Source organism: Diabrotica undecimpunctata, chromosome 5, assembly GCF_040954645.1.
Source record: "Diabrotica undecimpunctata isolate CICGRU chromosome 5, icDiaUnde3, whole genome shotgun sequence".
In the NCBI taxonomy this organism is placed as follows: Eukaryota; Metazoa; Arthropoda; class Insecta; order Coleoptera; family Chrysomelidae; genus Diabrotica; species Diabrotica undecimpunctata.
The window spans coordinates 151,624,255-151,640,120 of NC_092807.1; the positions used below are offsets into that span (position 1 = coordinate 151,624,255).

At 31.2% G+C, this 15,866-nt stretch overlaps 1 pseudogene; it reads right to left on the bottom strand.

Annotated features, from left to right (window-relative positions):
- Positions 1-12,287: 12,287 nt before the first annotated feature.
- On the bottom strand, positions 12,288-12,924 carry LOC140440925 (heat shock protein 60A-like; annotated as a pseudogene).
- Positions 12,925-15,866: the final 2,942 nt, after the last annotated feature.

Consider the following 15,866-nt stretch of genomic DNA (forward strand, 5'->3'; position numbering starts at 1 on the left):
TGTCAAATTGAAGCGAAGGGAATGAGCTAACTTTTTCGAATTTCATCCTAGGTGTGAAGAGATGGGTGGAAATTTAATCTTACAGCGGCGTGCACTTTTCATTTTTTTTCATATGTTCTGTAACTCGGGAAATGAAATACTGAAAAATGATTGTATTTTAACTGTTATTTATATTATACAAATGACCTTTTCAGCACCTTTCAATAATTGCTCACTCCAACTAATGGCGATATTTTTGGAACCAGTTTAGTTTTCGGTTTTGAGATATTTGAAAATATGTCCTGACTCCACCCATCCACTCGTGTTACTTTTGAAAATTAAGATTCATGTACTTCATATGCTTCTTCTTCTTTAAGTTCCACCTTCTATCGAAGGTTGGAAATCATCTGCCGCTCTAAAAAGTTCTGCACTACTGGATTCAAACCATTCCCTTAAGTTCTTAAGCCAGGATATTCTTCGTCTTCCCACATTTCGCTTTCCTCGGATTTTGCCTTGCATATGCAGTTACATTTAAAAGAATTAAATGTAGTTGCATTAGTTTTTTCGGTCAGCCTTGGGTACACCTTTGCGTTTCAAGTTCAAAGCTACCATAAATTTCCAACGATAACTTTTTTCACATAGTAACAAAAAACCACTATGTTGTTACTAGCTAAGTTATTGAAGTTATACTTCTGTACGCGCGCTCCACGTTGGAAATTTGTACTGGAGTGAATCGGTGAAATCATTACATATGTAAGATAATGAGTACGAGAGAGACAGAAGATATATTTTCTCTCTCTTCCTCTTTCGAGAATAAAAATGTTCTTTATGTATATATATTTAATATTATATATATATATATATATATATATATATATATATATATATAATATAATATAATAGTTATTAATATTATTATTTATGTAATATGTTTTGTATTATTTATTAAATGTTCATAATTATTTTAGACTTTTGTATTTCAAAATAATAATCTCAATAAATCACTGTATGACCGAGAACTGTCAATTTTGAAATACGTTTGTGTTATGTCTAATTGGCAAATATTTTACGTGTTTGGTTCATACGCTGGTGTATGTGAGTTCGAATCCCAATATGAATTTACTTTTTTATTTTTGAAATATTTAAAAACCCCAAGTTAAATAAAATGAAAATTTACAACATAATCCGAGTTGTTGGTTTTTGAAGTTATACTTCTAGACGCGCGTTCGAAAATTTGCACGGGAGTGAATCGGAAATTTGCACGGGAGTAATAAGCCTCGTTAGGCATGTTAAATTATAAATTAAAACTCATCTCATCACATCTCAAGAAAGTTCAAATGTGTACTTATATGTACAACAAACAACAATTAAATATTGTATTTATCAATGTCAGATAAATTGACAGTTGTGTCACCAAACAATATTTTTTTTATTAATATTGTTATCATGGTAAATTAAACATATGCGTAAGTAAGTTACGTATATTGTCATTTTTAAATACTTACTGGTATATTAAATTAATATTAAGTACATTGTTTCTTTTGTAAACAACTGACCTAATTAGCCGTGATCGTCTAGTGGACTAGTTGTGCGGATCCCACGTTGTGGCCGTGGTAACCCAGGTTCGAATTCTAGTCACGGCAATGTGCTAACATGTCACGGTGAGGCAATTTTTTGTTTTTTTTTTTGTTAAAAAATATTTAAAAATATTAAGTACTGTGCTTAAAACAATAAAATGTATTTTGAACAAATTTTTACAAACAGATGTATATAAAAAATATTCTAACCCGCTCCAAAAAAAATTTGTTTTGAAAAAATTATTGTTGGAGATAATAGGGTAGGATTAAAAATGATACTTTTGTTTATCTATATAAAAATAACGATTTTACAAATTTTCAATGGAGTTTAGAATAAAAATTTTACAACAGCGATTTATTGCTCAGTTTTTGAAGTTATATGCGTATATTAAACCATATGCGTAAGTAAGTTATGTATATTGTCATTTTTAAATACTTATGACTATTGCATTTTAACTTGTATTGTATTATTATATTGAATTATGTTGCAGTGTATTGTATTGTATTTTTATATTAATAACAAAATAAACAATGAATTTTACTGCAGAGTATGTGTAAAAAAAATTTTTTGCATTCAACTCCTTTCATACATATATGAAAATAAAAATATACATTTTCACCAAAATATTATTATATTTTGATGAAATCCTCCTATTACAAGTCAAATGTTGTTTATATACAGCAAACGATGCACCTATATACCTAATTCTGTTTCTCTTTCTGCTCTCTCTTACCTATAGCATTACATATGTAATGATTGTGCAGATTGACTCCCATAAAAATTTGTAACGGCGAACGCGTGTATAGAAGTATAACTTCTACCGGCAGTCCCACTGGACTGCCACACCTGTTTTTTTTTAAAATCCCAACTCTACGATTCTAAGTTACAGGAAGATCTACAGTGTTTTTTAAATAGATAATATATGGTAGCTAATTATAATTACTTCTCTTTCAGCCCTGAAGAAGCCAAATTAATTCTCTTTGGCAAAAACGTTCGGCGAAACAATTGATACTCATTGGCGTCTTTCTTGTAGATTTCCCCAATATTTAAGAATTTACCATTTAACTTATCTGCTTTATTTTATAATTTTCTATTATATTGCTTCTCATGTTAATATGACTAGCGAACTATTACAATATCAAAATTTAGTAAGTATTTTTACGAATATAATGTCATAAAACTAATTATAATATATTTTAGTTGTCTTGAAAAAGAAACTACACAATTTCGAAAGCTCGACTCTCAATAAAAGAGTCATCTTATATTAGTGTTTCAATCACTAGGCCTTTTGACCGCAACCTCACGAATCTTTGGATGTTTTACTGTATTAGCCGGTCACAAACTGCTTGACACTGTTATGTTTAATTTGCTAAAGTTTAGTGTAATACAGCTTTAGTTTTGTGTAGAAGAATATTTATCAGTTAGATGTTTGAACAGCAAAACAGTTAAACAACAAAATAGTAATAGAGAATAATTGATAATTTTTAATACTTTTTTGTATTTTTTTAATATTATAAGTGTACAGATAAAGACGAAAGTAAAATAGTAATTTAATAACTTCATTGAAAGAAAAATGTAAAATTATTTTGACATAACATACTTTAAATTTTATAAGAATACCGAATTTCTAAAATTACTATATTACCGACGGTATTAGCATGGTTTAATCGTACGATAGAGGGTACAGCGAAAAGAAATAAATTTATCAGATGTTATTAGTTTCGACAGAGGGTGGCGACTACAATCATTTCTGTAGTTTATTTAGTGGAAACATTATTGACTGCAAGTGTGGAAAAGATACGGCGAAAAAATACGCTTCGAATCACTTTCAACTGATTTATATACACCCAAAAATTTATTTAATTTATTTTACAACCACGTAAATTATATAGAGGGTCATGGAGTGATCCAGAATGTTATATAGATGTACCACGATATTAAAAAATACCAATAAAAATGCGAAAAATATATTTTATTTTATTATTGAAAAATTTACTGCATCTAACATCAAGTGATTAGCGGGAATCCAGTCTAGGTATACAAATACTTTAAATTTTACAATATAGTAAATATACAATAATACATACAATATTACATAATATATTTACAATAATACACACTTAAGATAATTACCGATATCAACATAATAAGAGCCTTTATCTAAAAGTTTATTGGTATTGTTAGGAATATTTAACCTGTTGCGTTCATTTACAAAAAGTTGACAGCCAATTAAAAAGATTTCTCACCTTTTATTCCTTTCTATTCTATTCTATTGTATTCTATTCTAGTCTATTATATTCTAGTCTATTCTATTCTAGTCTATTCTATTCTAATCTATTCTATTCTATTCTATTCGATTCTATTCTATTCTATCCTATCCTATTCTATTCTATTCTATTCTATTCTATTCTATTCTATTCTATTCTATTCTATTCTATTCTAGTCTATTTTATTCTATTCTATTCTATTCTATTCTATTCTATTCTATTCTATTCTATTCTATTCTATTCTATTCTATTCTATTTTATTTTATTCTATTCTATTCTATTCTATTCTCTTCTATTCTATTCTATTCTATTCTATTCTATTCTATTCTATTCTATTCTATTCTATTCTATTCTATTCTATTCTATTCTATTCTATTCTATTCTATTCTATTCTATTCTATTCTATTCTATTCTATTCTATTCTATTCTATTCTATTCTATTCTATTCTATTCTATTTTATTTTATTCTATTCTATTCTATTCTATTCTATTCTATTCTATTCTATTCTATTCTATTCTATTCTATTCTATTCTATTCTATTCTATTCTATTCTATTCTATTCTATTCTATTCTATTCTATTCTATTCTATTCTATTCTATTCTATTCTATTCTATTCTATTCTATTCTATTCTATTCTATTCTATTCTATTCTATTCTATTCTATTCTATTCTATTCTATTCTATTCTATTCTATTCTATTCTATTCTATTCTATTCTATTCTATTCTATTCTATTCTATTCTATTCTATTCTATTCTATTCTATTCTATTCTATTCTATTCTATTCTATTCTATTCTATTCTATTCTATTCTATTCTATTCTATTCTATTCTATTCTATTCTATTCTATTCTATTCTATTCTATTCTATTCTATTCTATTCTATTCTATTCTATTCTATTCTATTCTATTCTATTCTATTCTATTCTATTCTATTCTATTCTATTCTATTCTACTCTATTCTATAAAAAAAGTTCTACACTTTTTGTTTAGTCACAATTTTTTTATTTAGGGGATTATTTCTGGTACACAGGTAAGAGTTGCTGTATCTTGTATGTCCTATACATAAGCGAGTAATGATAGTTTCCAGTTTTCAGCTTCATGTAACTTTTTTTTGTTAATATTAGATATTCTATGCTTTTTTTAAAATTAATTATTATTCTGTTTAATAAATAGTTTTCATTACATTATAAAATATTTTCTGTAATTAGGAATTTCAAAAATGTTGTTCGGTGCATTAAAATATCTAAAATTTAACGTTGCACCAACTAATATGGGATGACGTTCGTACATATTATTCAAATAGACTAAAAACTGACATTTTGTAACTTAGCTTAGAAACAATTGATTTCTGAGTACTGTGGTAATGAGAACTTTTGATCAGAATCACCTCTCTGCAAAGTCAGCCAATTTAACTGGAACCATTTTTACATAAGAAAAGTGCCAAAATCCTTTATTTATTTTTAATACTTTTAATTTTCTTTTCGGTACTGTACAAAATGATACCCGAAACACACCTAACATATCGTAGAAAGTAAGTTATATAAAAAAAGAAAGTATAAAATGAAGTATAACATTAGTTTCGCATCTGTATCCTACTGAGACCGATTTTTCTGTATATAGACCGTGGAAAATTTAACTTCAAACCGATTCACCACCAAACGTCGTAAAATTCCAGCCTCGTTAGTTTCGCTAGTTGCAATCTTGTTCGCGTGCTAAAGAGCCGTTTGGTCTATAAATCTGTACTCAAATTTCGTACTTTAACGGAACATCGCGTCGTTAATTCGTCAACGTAAACGGTGAGATGCATGTCAAGTGTTTCACCTCACTCTTGACTGATACGGATGAACTACGAACTAAGTATACATGTTCCTTTTATAGATTTCATTAATGTCTTGTACCAAAAATAGTTACACTTCGTTAATATAGGAAAAAGGACAACTACTAAACGAAGTATAGTTTGAATATTTGAAACACATTAAGTATTTGTTCGATCAAATACTTAAAATCATACCCTTCTTCTAGTCTCTTAACCAGACTATTGCTTGTTTAACTATCTTGAACTGCCTTTGTGATAACTGCGCACCTTTTTTTAAGTGTTTTGATATTGTTACTTTTCAATATTGCCTAATTTACTATAGGTATCTGGTTTTTGTTCTATCTTCTGCTTGTTATTTTATATTTCTTCACTTCACATCCCCTAAATTTCTTATATTGCCATAATTTGTGTGTGTAGAAATTATGTACATAATTTTTTTGATTGCATCAGTATTGAACAAGTAATGGAAATAAAATACCTGGGAATTACACTGTCTAGCTATGGAAACCTGAATAAAGAAGTGAGAGATCAAGTACAAAAAGCAAATAGACTGTCAGGATGCCTTAATAACACTATATGGCGAAACAGACACATTGACACTGAGATCAAGTCAAGAATTTATAAAATAAAAGACCAATAATGAAATACACCTCAGAAACAAGACTCGACATAGCCCCAACGCAAAGGCTACTGGAAACGGCAGAGATGAGAGTACCGAGAAGAATTACAGGAAAGACACTGAGAGATCGAAAGAGAAGTAAAGAAGTTAGAAGAAAATGTAACGTACAGTGTATAAATGAATGGACACAAAATAGAAAAAAAAAGAATGGAATAACCACATAAAAAGAATGGAGGAGACCCGTGTCGTCAAAATAGTAAGAGATAAATCACCAATCGGCAAAAGAATTATCGGACGACTGCGCAAAAGATGGAGTGAAAACCTTCCATTGAGGTATTAGCCCGCCAATGAACAAGGAGAATTGCTTATAAAGAGGAAGAAGAAGAAGAAGATAATTTTTCTGATACTTTTTTCCCATTGTTCTATTCTGTATCTCATTATGGTTTTTATTTCAGTTAAAACCATCTACTTTTAAACATTTATAAATCATTTTCATTAAGTAATGTATTGTTGGAAAAATGGTCAAGTGTAAGAGAACTTAAATTAAATAAGACTCACCTTATCTTCCTTTGTGATAACAGGTTTGGAAACTACCCAATTTTTAATTTAACCACAAATGCCAAAATCTAAAGGAGCCAAGTCGGGAGAGCGAGCTGACTGTCGAAACGGACCTTTATTGGCAATTCATTTATCACCAAACATGCCGTAAAGATGCTGAGCAACAGGCTCAAAGTTATGAGGAAGTGCTTCATCTTGCTGATCTTCTTCTTGTGGTGCCTATCTGTTACGGATGTTGGCTACTAGCATGGCAATTCTAACTTTATTGACCGCTGCTCGAAATAGTCCTGAAGTGGTCTAAGAGAACCATTTTAGTAAGTTCTGGAGCCAAGATATTCTTCTTCTTCCTGGTCCCCTCTTTCCGTAGACCTTTCCCTGTAATATAAGTTGTAGCAGGTTATATCTATGATCGTTTCGCATTATATGTCCAAGATATTCTAGCTTGCGCTGTTTCACTGTGGATATAATTTCACATGTTTTATCCATTTGACCTAGAACCTCAATGTTTGTTATTTGGTCCACCCAGGAGATCCTCAGTATCCGTCTATAACACTGCATCTCAAACGCCTCGAGTTTTTCCATGGATGCCTCGGTTAGTGTCCATGATTCAACCCCATAGAGCAGCACTGTAAATACGTAGCATCTCAATAAACGGATTTTCGTTTTTAAGGGTTGGTCGTGGCTCTTAAATATCTTGCTGATACCAAGCTAAAACAGCCTCTACATTTCTTAAAGTATGTAACGCCGATCGTATAGGTGCTTCTAAAAGGTGGCAATTATTGTTCTGAAGCTATTTTCTTGTGGCATTTTAAATTAATTACTATTTAAATGGGAATAAGCCACAATTAAAGGTTAAAATACGTTTATTGACGTTTCAATTTCCACTTCGGAAATCGTTCTCAAAATACAAACATTAGTAAATTAAACAAATTTTGTTTTTTGTTACTTAGTGAAAAATTCTTCTAATAATTTAATTTTATCTGACTCATCTATATTGACAATTCAGACATACCTTATACATTTTAAAGTAGACGACTTTAAAATGATATTGCCAATATTGTTGAGTTGCATTCCTGAGACGACTTTACTTATAAGATAGTTCATTCGATTACATGAAATCAACTTTAACTTGAGAATATCCGTCAGAAAAGATCATAACATGTAATTCGTCTTTAAAAAGACAAATACATGCCATGATGACAGTAAAATTCTCCTGTTAGTGATTCCATAGTAAATTATGAGGGAAAAACCAGAAAAAAACCTCATAATACTATCCCGACACGGTAAGTATTTGATCGTGCATTTAGTTTACCTTCAATAAACACCAAATTCCGATTTTATATGTTTGTTATTTAAAAAACATAAATGATGTATTCTCTATATGTTACTGACTTACCAATACTGGTATTTTCCTTTTAATAACTTCCTCTTTCAATATGGGTAACCAGATCCTACTACATTCTGCCGAGGAATTCGCGACACAATTGGTCTCATTTAGCATAATTAGAGCCGCTTCTTTGATTTTTTTCTTTTTACCATCCGTTTCTTTTAGGACTATATTTGAATCATTCCATTGAACCCTATGTTCATTATCCCATGCGTGTTTACAGATTTGAGATCTATCAAATTCTCTATTTTTAATACAGGATTTATGTTCACTTATTCTAACATTTAATGGTCTTGATGTTTCACCTAATTAAAACTGATCGCATTCACAAGGTATTTTATAAATGCAATTCTTTGTCCTTTCTTGTTCATTGTTAGGTTTGGTTTTGGACAAAATAGATCTCAACGTGTTTGTTGTTTTGAATGTTGTTGAAATGTTGAATTTATTTCCTATCCTTTCAAGCTTTTCAGATAATCCTTTTATGTATGGTATTGTTATTTTCCTCGTATTATTCCTTGCATATGCTGTAGGATCTCTTTCTAAGTTATTTTGTTCTATTCGATCGATTGTTGAAAATTCCTTATTTATAAACGATAAAGGATAATCATTTTTTAATAAAACAGATTTTAACAAATGTTTTTCCTCCAAGAACGAATTTTCGTTAGAACGAGTAATTTTGGCTCTATCGTATAAGGATTTAATAATTCCCTTTTTAATATTAATATTGTGATTTGATTTGAAATTTAAATATCTGTTGGTGTGTGTTGGTTTTCTATACACCTGAGTTTCGTATCCAGTAATAAATTGAAACGTCAATAAACGTATTTTAAAATTTAATTGTGGCTTATTCCCATTTAAATAGGTGGCAATATCTTTCACTATTTAAATTTTCATCATAAAATTGTAATGCTAAACTTTTACCGTCTTTTATTGCACAAAAAAAACATTAAAACTTCAACTATCTTGGAAATAACGTTCTCTGCTAACATAAATATAAGTTATGCCGATTAAACATTCCATTTTTGCTAAACTTTGCTTCATCAGACCATTTAACTTTTTTACGAAGTTTTCATCTTCTTTGGTCTTCATTAACAACCATTCCCAGAATTGTACCCTTCGAGGAAGATCACATAATTATAAGTATGGCACCAAATGATATGAAAATGGTTTCCATTTGTGTGTGTGTTTTTTTTAATGCGATGAATTGTTCTCGACAAAGTAAGATCTCTCTTACAATCTCCAATGGAGGCATTTTGAAGAGGCCGGAAAGCAACCCAAAATATTAATTTCGTTACGACATTGTCCATTAGTGGTTTATTTTTATTAATTTTTGTCTTAAATTGACCAAACCGATAGCAGTTTTAAAGCAATCTTCTTACAATATCACCAGTAACATTTAGTAGATTTGCATACATCATCATCATTTTGGCTTTACAACCCTGCGTGGGTCCTAGCCTACTTAAGAATTTCTCTCCAGTCTTCCTCTTCTTCTTCTTCTGGTTCCTATCCGTTTCGGATGTTGGAAATCATATTGGCAATCATGACCTTGCTCGCTGCGGCTCGAAACAGCTCCGTTGAGGTTTTCTTAAACCATGTTCTTAAATTCCGCAGCCATGATATTCTCCTTCTACCGGGTCCTCGCTTACCTTTTACTTTACCTTGCAATATAGACTGCAGCAGGGAGTAACGGTGCTGATTTCTCATAACGTGTCCCAGATATTGCAATTTTATGCGTTTGATCGTAAACACAATCTCTGGTCTCTGGTCTCTAGTCTTCCCCATCTATCGCCTTTCTCCGCCAAGCACGTATTCCCATATTTCTCATATCTTCATCGATGTTATCAAGGAACCTTGTTCTGGATCTTCCTCTTCTTCTCTGACCAATGGGTCTGTCAAGGAGCGTTTTTCTTGCTGGGCCATTTTGTTCCATCCGCATTACATGCCCTATCCACCTCCGACGTCCTATCTTAATATGTTTGACGATATCAAGTTCCTAGTATTTTGCTTAGCGTCATCCAAAACCTACAGCTTCATAATTTCAGATTTTTAACATAACTACAACAAAACCTAAAACTAAAAGCACAAACAAAACATTTAAACTATCATTAAACTAGATCCTTAGATCAATAATCCAAATAAAATAAAATAAAATAATTTAATGATGATACTAGGCTTTATGAGCTCATGTCCCCATTATTGGTTATTTATTAATGATAGAATATATATTATAAATATCATTAATACTAAAATTATAATTAATAATATTTATCAGTTAAACTCCCCTTGTATACTTTCATTGCAGCCGTTTTTAACTTCTCACTTTTAAATTCAATAAATTTCATCTATTACACACTTATTAACAATTTTACCACAATGTATTTGAAATGGGGATCATAATGCATTGAAGATAAAACCATAACTCACCCCTTGTGTCACCCGTACACCCTGAAAAGTCGGTTCTAAAGGACAACATTTGTCTCTAATTAGAGCGATTGTGGCGCTTTAGGCAAACTGTGGGACCCATTAGGACAGTATTAACTTACTTGAAATATTGGTCCAAGGGAATACGGACTCATTATGACGCTATTTAGGAACATTATCATTGATAATATAGGGCTTGTTACCGTGATAATGTTGCTAATTGGTGAAGGATGAATGGTTTTTGAAAGGAGTTTGTTGGGTTGGGTGTTGGGTTGGTATGAGGCCTAGCATGTGAAATATTTTGTAACGGTCTAGTTTCGCATATTTTGTTTTGCATTGTTGCTTAATATATTGTTGTTAATTTAGAATAAATTGCGATTGATGTTATCATGAAATGAATTAAAGGGAGAAAACTATTTAGTATTTTTAAACATTGTTTTTGTTGGACACTAAAATCACTGCTGTATTTTTCCACGTTCTGATTAAATTTCCTTTCAGCGATAATTCTTTAAAATGTTCCACTTTTTTTCTCCACTGTATATGGCAGTCGTCCTCCAATTCCTCCAATCCAAAAACTTACCCATTATTATACCTCTAAAAATTTTTTTCGTATTTCTTCCTTTTTCTTTCTTTACTGCCCTCCTAAGTAAAACCACAACATCTGCAGTACTTATAAATAATGAATAAATGGACTTCAAAAAATCTGCAACTTTTAAAAAGAGCGAAAATTTTTACAACTATGCGATTAGAAACGATTTTACTTTATATCAATAAATCTGTAAATAATCTATGTTTAAAGAAAAGGAGCAGTAGTTTATCCTAATTTTATGCTTACTATGGCAGATACTGGGAAAAAATCGTAAGTAAAACATATTAGGAATTGCTAAGTAAAACTACAGCATCTACGGATGTTATGTTTTTGCGATGTTTTTTCTTAGCATAATGTTAAAGAAAATATAATTAAACAATTATTGTGCCTTTGTGAGAAGTGTTCTTGCTTTTTAATGATTATTCTCGGATATTTTGGAGACAGGATTTTCTTCTGCGGCCTAGGCTTTTCTTCAGGCGATCTTGCCGTGGATTATAAGGTGTATAAGGTTATACCTCTCTGGGTGTCTCATCACATGACTAAAATATTGTAAATTTCGAATTTTTATTGTTTTTGTTATTTCTGTGCTCTTTTTCATTCTGTTTTTTTTTTCATATAATATACATAATATATAACCACAAATATTTTTTGGTAATTTAAATTTTAATTTATTGGATGTGTCCCTGTCCGATTTAAGTGATTAATGTGTGCTATCTCACAATACAAAAATAAATAATTTTTAACAATTTTTCAAACAACGAATATTGAAATATTAAGCTGCAGACCAGAGTAATTTGCTTAACTGCAAAAATTCATTTTGTAACTGCCAAGTGTTTTGCATTATATATTAATCGCCGGGTTTGATGTATGACCATTCATTTCCTGCGATTATTAACAGTACGTATTTAGCTAAAAGTCACGTTTAAGAGTCATTGGAACTGGAAATTCGATATTTTTCGGAGAACAAAAGAACTTATGTGGGTGATATGTAACATTGATAAACAATATAAAGAAATGTATACCAATCCCTTAAGATGTATGGACAGGATGTTTAATTTTCGTAATACGCTTCATACGAAAAATATACAGTGTTTTGTGGGGTTTTGTGGTCTTATAGTATTTGGAATTGTGAGTACTTGGTAACTAAATATACAGGGTGTAACGAAAAGGTTTAAAGCATCTGTTACTCTGTCTTTTTTCTCGTTTACTTCTACTTCGCTGCTTCCACCGACTTTTAATGCTGCTACACCTGATGCTAATCTGGCAAGACGTTCTTGGAGCTTTTCCTTTTCATACTCTGATGTTGTGGTTTCGATTTGGTCACGGAGTTGATCGGCTCTTTTGTCAATGTCTTCCTTTTTGCCTTTACCTTTAAGAATGAGAGTATCATATTTTCTAATAATATTTTTTTTAGTCTAGATCTGATAATTTAACATGTTCTAGTTTAACAATATTAGCGTCATCACCAAATACGAGACCACCAGTTGCAATGACGATCGATATCTTGCAGGGTAGCTTTTCAATTGTCACTGAAACCAGGTGCCTTAACGGCAGCAGTTTGTAGACCAATAGGGAGTCTGTTAACTATAGTGTGGTCAGGGCTTCTTCATCAACATCTTCAGCAATTATTATCAAGGGTTTTCTTTGGGCATTGGCTAATTCTAAAGCTGAACCAATGCTTTGTACAGACGAAATTTTCTTTAACATAAATTTTAAATTTCAAAGATATCGCCATTGCAACTGGTTGTCTTGTATTTGGTGATGACGTTAATATTGTTAAACTAGAAGATGTTAAATTATCAGATCTAGGTAACACTGGAGAAATTGTTATTACAAAAGATGATATTCTCATGCTTAAAGGTAAAGGCAAAAAGGAAGATATTGACAGAAAAGCCGATCAACTCCGTGACCAAATCGAAACCACAACCTCAGAGAATCAAAAAGGAAAAGCTCCAAGTACGTCTTGCCAGGTTAGCATCAGGTGTAGCAGTATGAAAAGTCGGTGAAAGCAGCGAAGTAGAAGTAAACGAAAAAAAATAACAAAAAAGTACCTAAGCCATTAATATTGCTTCGTAAAAGGCAGTCAAAGAGATAAATATAACATTGAATGCAATAATCTTTAATAGGTCGACACAAATTCTCACATTCGCTGATAATATTGTTATAGTGGGCAGAATGATGAGAGACGTAGTGCAACTAGAACTTGTTACAAACGAGGAAAAATCCAAATATATGTTAGTTACTAAAAACCCTCAAAATGTTCTACAGATAATCCAAATTAACAACTATACCTTTGAACAATTCACATTTCTTAGATAGCTAGTAAATACAACAAACACTTTTTTTTAACCATTTTATCTTCACCCAAGTGACTGCTGACCCCTTTTTACATAATCATATACATATTAAGGGTGTAAAGGCCATCAGGCCTTCTATACAGCCGTTTCGGCAGAGGCTAATAAGGAAGGTCAAACTTTAGAAGCGAAAACTGAAAATCGAGGACGTGGGCTCAATGGCCAGACCTTTCGGGTGCTCAGTTGGCAAGGAGAACAAAATTTATTTTGCCAATTCAGTAGCTTAGTAACCGAACACACACATATTTTGGACAGAGAGATATCAACTTAGGTTGGTGGCTCTCTGTTCGAAACACACACTTTTAATGGTTTTAAGTCCCAAACCCATGATATAAAATTAAATTCAGTCATTTCATGGGAAAAATGGCCATTTTTGAGCTACCCTTAAAATTAGGTGATCTAACCACAACCAATAAAAACAGACCATGTTCCATTACCCAAGTCATCCAAAGTAATGATCAATTCAGAAGCCTAACGATTCGTAAGTCACGCGATAGAAAGGGAGTATATGTGTGTACAACAAACACGATAAGCGACAAAGTAAAAAGACGCATAGCAATAGCAAACAGAACACTCCATGGTCTTCATAAACATCTGAGAAATATAAACGTAAAACTTGCAGTACAGCTCAACATTTACAAGACCTTAATAAGACCGGTTTTGGTATATGGTGCTGAAATATGAACTTTATCCCAGAACGGCGACAAACTACTTGGTATCTTTCAGAGAAAATATTTTTGGGGCCGTAAATAAAAATCTACTATGACGTCAAAGACATAATTTTGAATTATACATAGATCCAGATATTGCGAAATTTGATGATTTATGATGTGGAAGAAGACCTTATGATTCTAAAGGTCAGAAGATGAAGATCAACCCACAAGTGATTGTCAATAATGGTAATGATTCTCCTGTTCAGAAAGGAAAGCCTCTCAAGTATGTTTGGGATGTTCGATAGTTGATGTATTAGACCGGAAGAGACGTTTTGTGTGAGGTCCTGATTAAGCAGTGGGAAGCACATAATAGATGTTTGACATTAATTGTAGTAGTCGCAAAGAGCATTTTCATAAAAAATTGTCAATAATAAAGCATTAGCAAATATATTAATGATTTAACGACGTAGTTTTTATTATTGTGCGTATTATTTATTACCTAATTTAATTTGAAAACTATTGAAAAACGACGCTATTATAATTCTTTGTTTACTCAACCACAACAAAACGCATATTTTAGGGGATCAGTTTTGATAAATATACTCATATATTCAGTACTTACTATGAACCCACCAATAAAAATAAATAACAACACATTTTTCTCCGTCAAAATAATTTTTGGGATTGATATCAGGTCATATAAAACAAATTTATCTTGTATATTAATATAGCTAATATTTTTATAATAGATAGTGTAAGTTGTTTTAACTGTTTTATAATGCTTTAATATGTTTGATTGATATCATTCCTGCTATAAATAATGACATCCATTTGGATTATTTAATGAATCAGTGCCGGGCCATTAAGTTATTGTTGATGACTGGTTCGCTAAACGAAATATTTTAGAGATATATATGTGTAGGTATTGTGAAACAAGTTAATCTTCCAAGAAAGAAATAATAAATAGCCATTGTACTAAAGTTGGCAGAGGTAAGGCCGTTTTAAATATAACTTTTGCACGATTTATAGTTCTTAGCATCTTTTTTTTAACTGGCTATACCATTATAACCAGTACTCAAGTAAATAGCATCATTATTCAAGATGGAATATAATTTTAGTAAATTATTCTTTCCTGTGCTATTTTGCCTATAGTCAATGCCAATTTATAACTATTTATACTTTTATGCACTCAAACGAAGAGAATTTTTTATTTACAAGCATTTTTTTATTTTTTTCTTACCTCATTTGTAACGAAATATTTTGCTTACTACATAGGGTATTGCTATAAGGGGTTGACAATTGGAAACAGAAATTATTGTGGCAGAGATAGGGCAAGCAAAATAAACGAAACTGTGCGAACGGCTCTCAGGGTTTATTTGGAGTAGCTAGGTCGTGGATAAGTGAATGGCAATGGAGTTGGATTGGGGCAACTACAAAAAAATGAAACAAATGAGTACTTACATGAATCTCCTAGACAAATCGCTAACAAAACAACAACAAGAAGGACTCTAGCTATTTAAAATAAGGACGCCGCTTCGATAAATCCTTGTCTTGCTGGATGAAGGAAAAATGCTCTTCCTTCCTCAAAAAGAAACACAAAAGGGGTTAGGAGACTTTTCTAAAATAAGTAAACAAAAATGAT